Source organism: Anopheles arabiensis, chromosome 3 (genome assembly GCF_016920715.1).
Source record: "Anopheles arabiensis isolate DONGOLA chromosome 3, AaraD3, whole genome shotgun sequence".
Lineage (NCBI taxonomy): Eukaryota > Metazoa > Arthropoda > Insecta > Diptera > Culicidae > Anopheles > Anopheles arabiensis.
The window spans coordinates 56290841-56303321 of NC_053518.1; the positions used below are offsets into that span (position 1 = coordinate 56290841).

Below are 12481 nucleotides of genomic sequence, written 5' to 3' on the forward strand. Positions count from 1 at the left end.
ATGGGAGCATAATAATTATAATCACTGAGAAGTGTTCAGTTTCACTATGTTTTGATAAAACTTTCATTCCAATTATCATCTTGTGATGCTGATACCAGCACAGCATCTTACTTTTCTGAGCAGTCTATTAATTCATAGACACAAACAAACAGGAACATCAACTCCATGTGCGCTGTTCGCCAATGGCATTTAATGTTGAACATTCAGACCGCATGAAATGTAACAAAAGAATCGCAGGAAGAGAAAACATGAATAGGGATCCATTAAGGGATGTGGTTCATTACTTTCATCTTGTGACGTATTCTCATTGTAAATCTAATTAAAATATTTCTCAAATGGGTTAATAGTACAAACCAGTTTGGTTGAATTATGATGTCTTTGTCTCATCATCCATTGAAATCTTATTTGCAAGTAAAAGTGTGTTCCATGTTGACAAAATTGCTCAACCTAACGTCTGAGTAAAACTTTTAAATTTATGTATCAATTTAATACAAAATACAGCATGATATGAATGCAATATGAAGAAAAATTAAATTATAAATAAATTACAACGTTTCTTGCAATAAAAAAGAAAGTTAAAAAAACATTAAAGCATTATTTCTAGTTGACCTTGCTTTACAAATCAATATAAAACCTTATAAAGAGTAATATATTGTCAGTAAATTTTCTAATTCTGAGCTAGTTCTGAAATTACTGCATGCAGGTGTTAATTTTGTTCACTGATTGATCAATTTTCTTAAAAGGTTTTCGTTGCAGTATGGACGTAATCGATTACGTAATTTATTAGGCTGGCTGAATGATGCTCCATTTTCTTACTAAAATCTCGTTAATGTAAAGACATGGAAAAGCAATCATCCCCCAGTCCCTAGCTTGTAAACTTATCTGCACCGGGACACAAGTTCATGCGTGTGGACATAAATATGAAGCTCTCAACTGTACTATTAACCAAAGCTAGAAGGAAAGTATTACATCATCAACATGTACTGAATTTATGAAATGCTTTATAGAGTTAAATGAGGATATGAGTGCGAAGACAATAGAATCGTTAATAAGCAATAGTGCCTAATGTTACTTATAATTAAATATACGGAATAGGTTTTCCATGTGCATACAATTTTACGAAATTTAATTCACATAAAAATGTTTTGTGATTTGCTGTGACCATCAATGGCACTATTAGTTAAGATAAGCTGCCATCGGTCCATTCTATTTCAATTACTTTTCGCTCCCTACTCTTTCTGATTCAGTTTTACATCCTTACAGGGCAGTATAAAATGAAAATAGCTTCTAACATAAAAAATAACAAAGACATAAAAAGTGGAAAACTATGGAACACGGTTTTGCTGTTTCCTGAGGCACATCTATCTCCGATCGGTAGAAAAGCTCGGTTCAGCTGTGCTCTTTGCCAGCTAATGGATATTGAAAATTGTTGTTTTATTTATTGGGATCTTTTTTCGATACTTTATCATTGTTTGTCGGTTCCAAGGCTCTCCAACTTGATCTATCCACCTACGGTCATGGTAAATAGCAAGGCATTCGGTATTCTCTGAACATTGTTTTCCGTGCAATTGTGTCCAACACGTTATAGATCCATCCTTAAACGACAGTGGGCGAAACAGAGCCAAAAAGAAAAAAAAACGCAAACATTCACTTGGAAAATTTGGGAAATTGTGCTGTAGTCTGAATCAATGTGTGATATTTTAAACTTCAATTCATTCCAAAAGTCCACTTCCACCGTTGTGTATGTGTGTATGTGTGAAAGAGAGAGAGAGAGAGAGAGAGAGAGAGAGAGAGAGAGAGAGAGAGAAAGAATGAGAAATAATACTAGGACAAGCAACCCAGCCAATTGTACCCAGCTGGGCAACGCAAAAGACAATCACAGCAGAATAGTATATAACGAAATGAAGCTACGCCGTGTGTGAGTGCGGACGAAATAGGATAAATTCTTCGTTATTTTCACTGTCCATCACAGTTTTTCCTTCCGGTCAACCAGTTGTACCACTTGATCCTTGAGAGACATTTGTGAGGTTAGCTTTCTAAAGCGAGGGAAAACTATCCATACGACAATTCCAACTCGCTAGTATAGCCAACCCTCTTGCCATATTCAATGTTTGGCTATAGTGAGGGAAATGGGTAAAATTGGACACATAAGAAAAAGGAAGAAAAAATGCTCGACTATCAACCTCCCGGCAAAAAAGGGGGTTCCTGAAGAAAGTCAATTCAAAACTGTCACCGAACCGGAAAAGTGAATTATATTGAAAGATTTCCATTTTCAGCTGAACTTTTCGGTGCCGTTTTCGACCAGACTCATCCGTAACCTATCCTTTCTAGCACGAATTTAGCGAAAGTATCCTCGACATTGGCAGTCGTTCTAGTCGGCAACAACGACCAATGAATCAATCCCCGGTCATCACCATCATCACTATCATCATCAACGATGGAGAAGTAAGTTAGTATTGGTCCTCCATAAAACGATAATAGCATCAGAAACCTTTCCATGTGGCTGCCTTAGGGCTTGATGCCTTGACGCGTTTATGTACCGATTTCAATTAGTGACATATAGCCGGACATAATACTGCAGAGCCTTTTCTCCGTGGTTCAAGGCTCACCCACTCTTTTTAACTAGTTGAGTTTCGGAAAGAGCTCTATCAATTCATTCATTAGTTTTAATGGCGACGCGGGCCTTTACTCGTAGTTTACTAATGAAATTGAAATGTAAAATGACTACATACAATGACTGCATGAACAACAAGTGCTACATGTAAACAAATAGTAAATTCATTTCATGTACTGAAAGTGTAATATAATTTTTATGATTATTTTCATTTATTCTTTTGCAAATTTTTGAATATTTTGCGATTATTATTGTTATTCATACGTATTTGTACGACATTTGTGCTACTTTACGCGTAATATAACCGAGTGAAAAAGACCAGCCTAGGAACATAATTAGCTTGTTAATTTTGCGCTGCGACCATGCGTTAATCACATTCTCGGATAAGATTAACACTTCGTTAAAGACACGCATGAAATACATCAACAAAGTTATGGTAATGTAGTTTATTTAATGTAGTCCTTTGATTTGGCAAGTAATAGAGTATGTGTGTATGAGTGTCAGCAGTATGAAATAACAGCCAATTAGAGCGTATTGTGAGCATAGGATCTCAGTAAATACTCCCAGTGGATATAGCTTCTACCTTCAACTCACTACGCTCGCACGTAGCAGTCGTCAGAAGTGGAGGTGCCATCGTGCCACCCCGTTTCATGCAAGGAGGCCATACCATCAGAAATATAATTATATAATAATAACAATAATAAGAACAAGAATAATACTAATCTTCACATCGAAAAGAAAAGAGAACGTAATTGAAATTACATTTCGCCGACGCAAACCGCTTCACTCCAGCGTTGCTGCTAATGTTACTAATTTCCGACGAATAATGATCCTTGTTGCATGCGGTCTACTGTCAAAAGGCTGAAAGGCAATGTGTTACACCCACGGACAAACAACCACACCACATCGAAGAAGAAAGTGCTGCAGCTTCGGATTCCAAACAGTCATTTCGCAATCATACAAGAAGTCAGTCAATTTGGCGTTGCCTTTGAATTGCCGCGATGTTTATGTGGGGTTTTTTTATTATAAGTAGCAGAACCGAGGTATAACCGAGTTTCTGAAATGTTGAGATGAAATTTACCATCTTTCGGACTTGCTAATCCTTCCTCTGTTGCGATTTTTTTAGATGTTTTGGGTAGCCGAAAAACCGAAAAAAATGCTGTGTTGGTTGACGCAGCCTGCCCAAAAATCCATCATTTTTCTTGAATAATGAAATTAATTTAATAAATCTGTAATGTAAACATCATCGTAATAATGTTTCGTCTCTGCACACTCTTCGTAATTAAGTAGCCGGGTAAGACTCTAGCTTTTATTTCGCCTTCACATGCCGAGGGGACGCCATTTTACTCACCATGAGTAACTGGGAGATGAGTATAATTAAATGAAAACTTAATTAAATAATTTGCTGGTTAAAAAAACGAGCTACGGTTCCAAAAGAGTTGGAAGTGGTTGAATTTATTTTAAGAAGCGCTGAAGAAACCTTTTGAGTTTGTTTCTTTCTTCGTTTGTTAATGATATGCGATTCTTTTGAAATCTGCTCTCGCATGAAATTGTTGTCAGTTTTTTTTTTTTTAATTTCATAAATAAGAAATATTGGTTGGTTGGTAAAAATATAAAAATTAAAACAAGGGGGTAGTTACGGATTATATAGAATTCATACGTAATAACGAACATGTTTGTCATATATTAAGCATTCGTCTTGACTAGTCACTTAATTAACGTTTTAATTCAATTTAATTGAATTTTGATCAGCACGACTTTTTATCAACCGCATTGCTTTTAATCAATTTTTTTACATTTATAGAAAATATATTTTTTTCGATTGATTTGAAAATTATACTTCGTAATAATAATTCGGCGGAAAATTATCGTGTATGGCGTCTGACTCGGATAAATAATTGTTTATTTGTTTATTTGTTTTCAATATTTCTTGATCAACCATAATAATCTTATTGAAGTTTTAATATTTATTATATTTTATGCCAATGCATTCATAAATAAAAACATATGCAAATAATTAATAAAAACTATAGAACGAGATAAATCACATAAAATTTAGTCGTTACCAAAGTGTGTGCAACGAGCAAACAAAGCCAACCAATTAGCGGTCATATTGGAACTGATTCCCTTAGCTCTGATAAGTTCGTGTTCTCTATGACGTGTGTTTCTTATAGCAAAGAATAGAAACGTTGGCTCTTGTAAAGCTCTTCTTGGGACGGAACTATTTATTTATTCAAGAATTCTGGATCCAGCGATAGCTCTTTGATATATGCTGGGAGCGAATAATGCGTGAGCATTTCTTGACACATCTTTAATATAAATCCAAAAACATATCACTAAAGAATTCTGTTTGAAACGAATTAAAAAACCAAAAGTTATGAGCTAGATGCAGCATTCCACACAAACTGAAATCAAAAACACTGAGCGAGATAAATGTCAAACCAAGACTTATTTAACTCACTCTCATTTATAAGTTCCTTAATCATGTATCGAATATATTGGATTGCATTATGTTTGAGGTCACCTGGTGAGCGCTCTGCCTTTGAAAGATTGTACCGAGATGTTAAAGTCAAACAATGTGTAAACCTCATAAAACGATCTGCTCATGGATTTTAAGGATCACCTGATCCACCTGTAGTGGTACCGAAATAGATAAACTAGATACATTGGTAACTAGTATAAACTATACGTCAGTAACAAGGTTTATAAACTACTACTGGTTGGTCCGTCCAGTGTACTTTGACAATTCTTCATTTGATAGTTAGGAAGTCCGAAGTTACTTAGCTAATCATATAAAGTCCTTAGCAACCATTACTCCATATCTGCCAATCTCACACACATCTCAATCCAAAATACCCACCTGTAGGCTATTTAGCCACCTTGGACAGAAGAAAAATTGAATCATGCATGAGTCAACCTGATCAAACATGGGATGAATCTTGTATGTCGAATAAAATCTCGAAATGTCGTCGTATGTAGAATATCTATGAATATAAAGTCTATAACCGAAGCTGAAGAGTTGGGATCTATGATATCGTGTATTTTATTTAAAACAATGTCCGATAATGTAATAATTATATTTTAAAAGCCGTATACAATGTAGATATTCAAGATAGGGTAGTTGTGGAATCTTTGCAAATGTGTGTATAACGGTTATCAGTCCAGAAATTAACAAAAATACATCAATTTCTTGGCAATGACAACTTTTAACTGTCAAAATCAAAATCGTCGTATCTGCGAATCTTCGTAACTCGGGGGACGCCTGTATACTAGGATGAAAGTCTGAGCACATCATTTTTCAATTCTTGCAAGATGATTTTCAGCATCTTTCATTACTTGTAACAGCTAGGCTATAAAAAACACAATGGTGAATAATGCCGTTCGGAGTGGAAACTGGCCCGGAAAACGGTGTGATAGGCTATCTAATTTTATTGATCATAGAGAAAAATAGATAATGATTTTGATGATTCTTTTCATGTATGACTCTATACTAATGTCAAAAACAGACAGTCAGTTTTTATGTCTACATAAGTAAAATCTCCCAATGATACTTTGTTTGATCTTTTAATATGTGTATGTGATTCTTTTTTTTCAAGTAGGGGAAGTCGGGGTTGGTTCGACACTGCGGGTAAGTTCGACATCTTGCCGTTTTTGTATTTATAGAACTTTTTGAAGACAAAAAACTTATACATATTATGTCAACTGTTTCGAATATTTGAGTCACATTTCACTGATCAGAAACCTGTCAATTATCAAAAAACAACAAAATAAACACATGGTGGTTCTGATTGACAGCCGATGTAAGTTTTTACTTCTAGGACTTAAGGAATTGTGGCGTTATTTCAACAAAATTATAGTTTCCGTGTTAATAGTATTGTTTTATAAATACTATTGATTAGTTCTGTATCACAGGGCGTAATTTTTATATTAAACTATATAATATAAAATGTCACTAAAACTTGTGCGGTCAATGGGGGTAAATTCGACACCCCACTTGGTAGTAGTGTAATGCTTATTTGTAGCATGTTAACTTTTTTTATATCGTAATTTGAAAGTGCCTATATTTTATAAAGATGTCCCTTAACGATGTACGACAAACGTAATAATCAAGCTGAACAAACACGCAATTAAAAATACCGTTAAAATTCACCGCTTTAAAATTCAATGTCAACAAACCTAGGAAGTTATAATTATGGAATTCAGCTATTATTCTCTCACAGAACGTTTGCCAAACTCGGACTCAAAACATGTACTTTGTATATGGTTTAGGCTTATGAAAATTGATATTGTTATGGCTTTGACCGTATTTTAGGCTGACTTTAGGCCGGGTAGGCTTAACTGAAGAGAAAAATAGTCGTTGGTTTGGAATCACATTGACCGATGTTCGCCTTTTGGCTTTCGAGATGGCAGAGAAAAATAAAATTGAACACCCTTCGATTTTACAAAAAAAGAAAAAGATTACTGGAAGATGGCCAGGTTATTTTTTTAAAGGAATCTCAACCAATTATTCCGTAAACCAAATGCTATCGCCGCAGCTTCTACTATATGTAGTCTGGTCCAATGCTATTTGTAATGAAATTTTTGTTCTTGCTTGTAACTTCATTTTTTTCGTATATTTCAATAATGTTTTATGTTAATTTTTCATAAAATTGGTACGAAATACTTTTTTGAACTTCAATGAAAACTACAGGCCATCAGAATTTCTTATTTTAAAAGCTAAAACCAATGTGTCGAAATCACCCCCAAGGTGTCGATTTTACCCCATCATGGTGTCGAACTTACCCGCACTGCAGTCGTGACGCAACAAAAAACACACTTTTTTATTTTTATCAAAATGTTATCAAAATCAATCCAGGAACCGTAGTAAGATGGTACATAATACACTAAAAAAACTTTTTCGATGTCTACTAGTAAGTTTACATTGGCAAAAGTATTGCAATCAGAGGAAAACCTTAAGGTGTCGAAACTACACCCAGTTCCCCTAATGGTGGTTCAAATAAATACAATCCAACATATTTACTTTGACCACAAATTTTAAAAATACTCGCTTATATGAACATACATATAATGCCTTTTGCCCAACATATAATGACTTAACTTTAGTATTGAAAAAAAACGATAAAGATCCCCGAGTTCCAAAATTCGCCGCCATTCAACGCAATTGCTGTGAATGTGTATTTTTTGCGAATGAAGAAACCATTCTCATTCTACTCCACACGGTCAATAATCCAAAGCACCAGAACAAAACCAAACGATCAGGCAAAGTGCTTCCTAATGATGTCTGAAGCAAGAAGAATGGATGTCTGTAATTTTAGTGAATGAATGCAATTAAAAGCTTTTCTACTTTTGCTGTCAACTCGCACTCTTGCCCCACACAACACGAGTGGCACCATAGTCGGTTCCTCGGTCACTGCGTATTTATGAACTTGAGTTTATTTCGACTCCATGTTCTACCACATTGTACTGTTTATACTGCACATGAGGAATCAAATGGCATGAGAATGGACAATATTTGGCCATAAGCTGAATACTTACCCTCATACTTGGGATAAATAATGTTGAATTATTTGGTTGAAATAATTCGACCGAATAAAATATCTATTTTTCAGTAGATTTTACGTAACAATTTTTAAAACGTTTCAGAAATTACCATTTTTTTTCATCCGATCCAAAGCCATAGTGCAACAATGTGCAGTAAAAGGAAATCCTTTAAATCGTTTCGTTTCTGTGCGGTGCAGTGAGGTTAACTTTTATCCGACAATGCTGTAGAGTGCTTCCGTTTGCATAGCCAGCTTCTGTTGAGAGATACATACCCAGCTCTTCTCCGTTCAGAGACTGTTTTACAGTATTGAAATGGGCATAAAATGACATTCACCGTTCGCTGTACGTACTGGCCCTCCTTTACTGGCCAGCATTCTTATCATTGACCTCGGATCACATTTGAGGAGGCATTCTATTAGATACTCATGTTATGTCCACATTGCACACGCTAAAGCACCGACTAACAGAACGTCTGGTTGCGGGATTCAGGCGCAGAAGGGAACAAGTCATCGTCGCCATCACCATCTCTTCGTCAGCATTATTATATAATAACGTAAGGCTTACCTTCAAATTTCAAGACAGTTCCCCATATAATGGAATTTCAATTTGATATTGTAATTATACGGTTCATTTGCGACGATAAAAATAGCCACACAAAATATACTCTCAGCTTTTGATTGGTTTAAACTTCGCCCCTGCAGCATCTTCCTACTGTTGCGACAACCCCATTTAAAGCAGCTGGTGTTCGGTGCTCCTTCGCCCTATCTTCGAGCACCCGTACGCTCCTGGCTCTAACAGTTGGGATTTTTCCTTTCCCATGTTTAACACAGACAATGGTGAATGAACCTCAGCAGAAACAAGCTGTAAGAAAGTCTATTAAGTTTGTACCCATTTATCAAGCACCAAAGATCACATTGGAATAAATTGAAAACTATGGCACGTGGCGTACGAACTGTGAGGAAAATTCGGCAAATATGATGGGTCTTTTGACTTTAGCCTAAACAATTTCACTTGTTATTATTTACTTGGTCGGGTTAAGAGAGTGTTAGGATTTGGGAAAGCAAAATGGTATTATTTTTATATAAAATCTTTAAACTATAATTCATCAACTTGAATTATACTTCATCTACGCGATTTAAAATTGTCATAATATTTTAATAGAAATTTTATTGAGATTCATACTAAAGGCATGCCGATAAATATCTTGAAATACCGAATTGACTGTCGGTTCATCGAATTTATTGATAGGTAGGATATATTGTATTAATTTATCCTGGTAGGTTTTAATGTGAACTAGTATAAAACAAGAAAATTCCCTTATTTAATCATATAATAGTCTGCCCTGTTGATAGACTGGTTTGATTGGCTTTACATTAGTGAGAATACAAGACAACCATAATAAATAGTCATGCCTTATCAGTCTCTCAAATCCCGTTTCTTACAGACGCTCTCTGATTTTCTTAACGTTCTTTTAACTTCTTCTACGAACATTTGCTTAGTTTCCAAAGCTGAAGAAAAACTTGTTGTATTCCCTTTGCCTAGGCACAGTTTTATTTCGTTTAAAGTTTTTTTTTGTTTTTTTTTTTACCGCTTTACCTTATTCTGCACTAGCAAAGTATAGACTTAAATGAAACGACTTCTAGTTGAATCAAATTAGGAAATCATTAGTCTAATAGCTAATACGTGTATGCTACTATTTAGCAATATTTATTTGTGGTTCGTTTGAGCGCAAACTATACAAGTTATGTTTCATGAGCCATAAGCTGATTTTGAGTTCCCAGCATTTTTTACAACTACTTTTCATGAATTGGCACGCAAAACTAATTGAGTTATTATCAAACATTTGTTAAATTGGTTTAATCTTTCATCAAATTAAGGAGCGTATTTATAAATTTTATTTGGTTTGCGTGAATATGTTAAACTTCAACCCAAAATGTATTCGGTTATCTGGAAAAACGCTCTCTGAGCGAAAAGTAGCAACAGTTTTGATTCATCCTACTTCCTTATCGAGCTCGTCCCGAGCAGGGCGGCAAAAGAAGCGACGAAAACTGTAGGTTTTATGTTTCTACTTCCAAACAGCCGTCCCTCCATCGGTCATACATCTTTCGAATTATTCTAGCGGCGGTTTCGTGCTGGACCGCAGACTAAAGCAGCCTTCTTTGCTACCACGCACACGCCTTGCATCTATGCGTGTGTATGTGTGTGTTTGAGAGAGTGTGCGCGCGTAATTTCAGACCCGGTCAAACAGAAGGAGGACGCAGTTGCGATGGAGTTGGAGTACCGTAATCAAGAAAATTTTCTTAATTAATTTCTTACATACTCCTTTCTCCGGTACGCTTCCTTTGCCACTGTTCTTTGCGGTGCCTTCGTGTGGACTGCTGGAAAAATCCCGTCCTTTCCCACCTCACACGTACATAAAGCGTCTATACGCACCCACATCCACCCGCATACCCATTGCTACCGGCAAGCCCCAGAAATCTAACTTAATTTATGTGCATACTTTGTTTTGGCGTCCTGACAGTTTTGCCTTCACTTTCCTCCTCCAGCTTCAATCAATCTCTCTTGTTCTCTCTTTTACTGTCGTCCACACTGTTTTCCTGGTCCTTGTTGGTTGATGTGTTGGTCCTTCCGATGTTGGTTCTAGTTTGACCGAAGAACAACGAACAACGTCTTGCACGCACACTGCGTCATCTAGGTTCCAAAAATGGCAAATCTATTGGTACCCTACCGAACGTGACACGCTCGTGTTATCAAGAAGTGAGAAAAAGCAATTTCACTTCACAGTTTTAGTCAGCTCCAAAAGCAGTTTCTAAGGAGTTGAATACAGTTTGAAGTGTTCTGTCACTCATTCGGTTTCTCATTTAGAGAATGAAAAAGAATAAAAAAAAAAACATGTTTCATGTTTTCCCATACTTTTGCATTCGCCTTTGCTAATACAGTTTCAAAATTGTCATCAATAAGAAAGATGAAATTCATAACAAAACAAAATTAAAAGAGATAAAGAAAAGGAATTCCATTGTGTTGTTACTACTAATACAATTACCAAATAAAATAAAAATAATGTAAGGAATCCTCACAAATACCAAAATATAATAGATCCTTTGCAGCTCTATGCACTTCTATTGTCAGGTAACTTGTTCAGTCTGCAACGCTTCATTTATGGTTACAGTTGTGTATGTCGTTTTTGAGCCAATTAGGTTAACATTGCTTTGGTTAATTAATCTGAAGATTTACTCAATCAAAAACGAACATTTAGTATGTGAATTTAATTAACAATTACAATTACAGATTAAAGCAATGTGTGAAATATTTTATGCTATTCCACTCGTGTCTTCAAGCTTAAATTTTTCCAAAATTTCTTTGTTTATGATTATATAAATTAATAAATTAATAAAATATGGCATTTTCATCCATCTGATCATAAATGTTTCAATTGTTTGACTTCAAATTATCGAGTTTTTGACCATTTTGAACAGAATATGACAGACCAACTATGATAATTTTTCAGTTTAAACACTTTTTCGGTGCTCAGAAAGATTAACTATCCAATCCCAGCATCAACATTTTAATCCTGGCTTGAGAACTGGCCACGATATTTGCAAAACACTGTGAAAAAGTTGAGATTACCATCAATTTAGTTAGCCATTGCATCTTATGTTATACATTCAATGCAGCTGTTCCTTCATTGTAATGAACCATTGAATATTTAAAGTCTATGTTGATTTTTTGTGAACGAAAACGTTAAGTTGTTTACTGACCCTCTTTGATGTCACTTGCCACAATACATAGTTTGATTAATACACGATTGAACTATAGTCTACCATAATGTTTCTTTGATTCTTTGCTGGCCAATCTTTTCCCTATCACTGCTAAAAACATATCGTGATTATTTTTGCATCCACACGATACGAGCCTTATCCTAAACAAAACGCAAAAGTTTTACAAAATTATTCGTATTACCAGTTGGATACCAAGAGATACCACCAAAACTATGTTCTCTCACAGGTAGTATCTAATCGAAAAGAGTTTACGGATTCGAATTGTATGTAAGATGTTAACAATCGTTTAATGTTTTCGAAAAATAGTGTTACGATGTTAAGCTGGCTTGAGAAACCCTGTAAGTTATTTTTGAAGCAATGCGGACCATGAGCTGAAAAGTTTGGAGTCCCCTGCTCTATAGCATCAATTTTTGACTGTACGCATCCATTTTTGTTTCTATGGTATCAGTTTTTGACTGAAACAATCAATAATTCGTATTGAAAATGATTCGTGCTGAAGAATATTTACCACAAACAATTGTTTTATTGTAATGAACATGGTTTATTT

The 12481-nt window shown here is 35.3% G+C and overlaps 1 protein-coding gene across 5 annotated transcripts in view; it reads left to right on the forward strand.

Moving 5' to 3' along the window:
- LOC120903706 (LIM/homeobox protein Lhx6-like) overlaps positions 1-12481 on the forward strand; it is a 47078-nt gene that overhangs the window by 19530 nt on the left and 15067 nt on the right. The window lies entirely within an intron of this gene.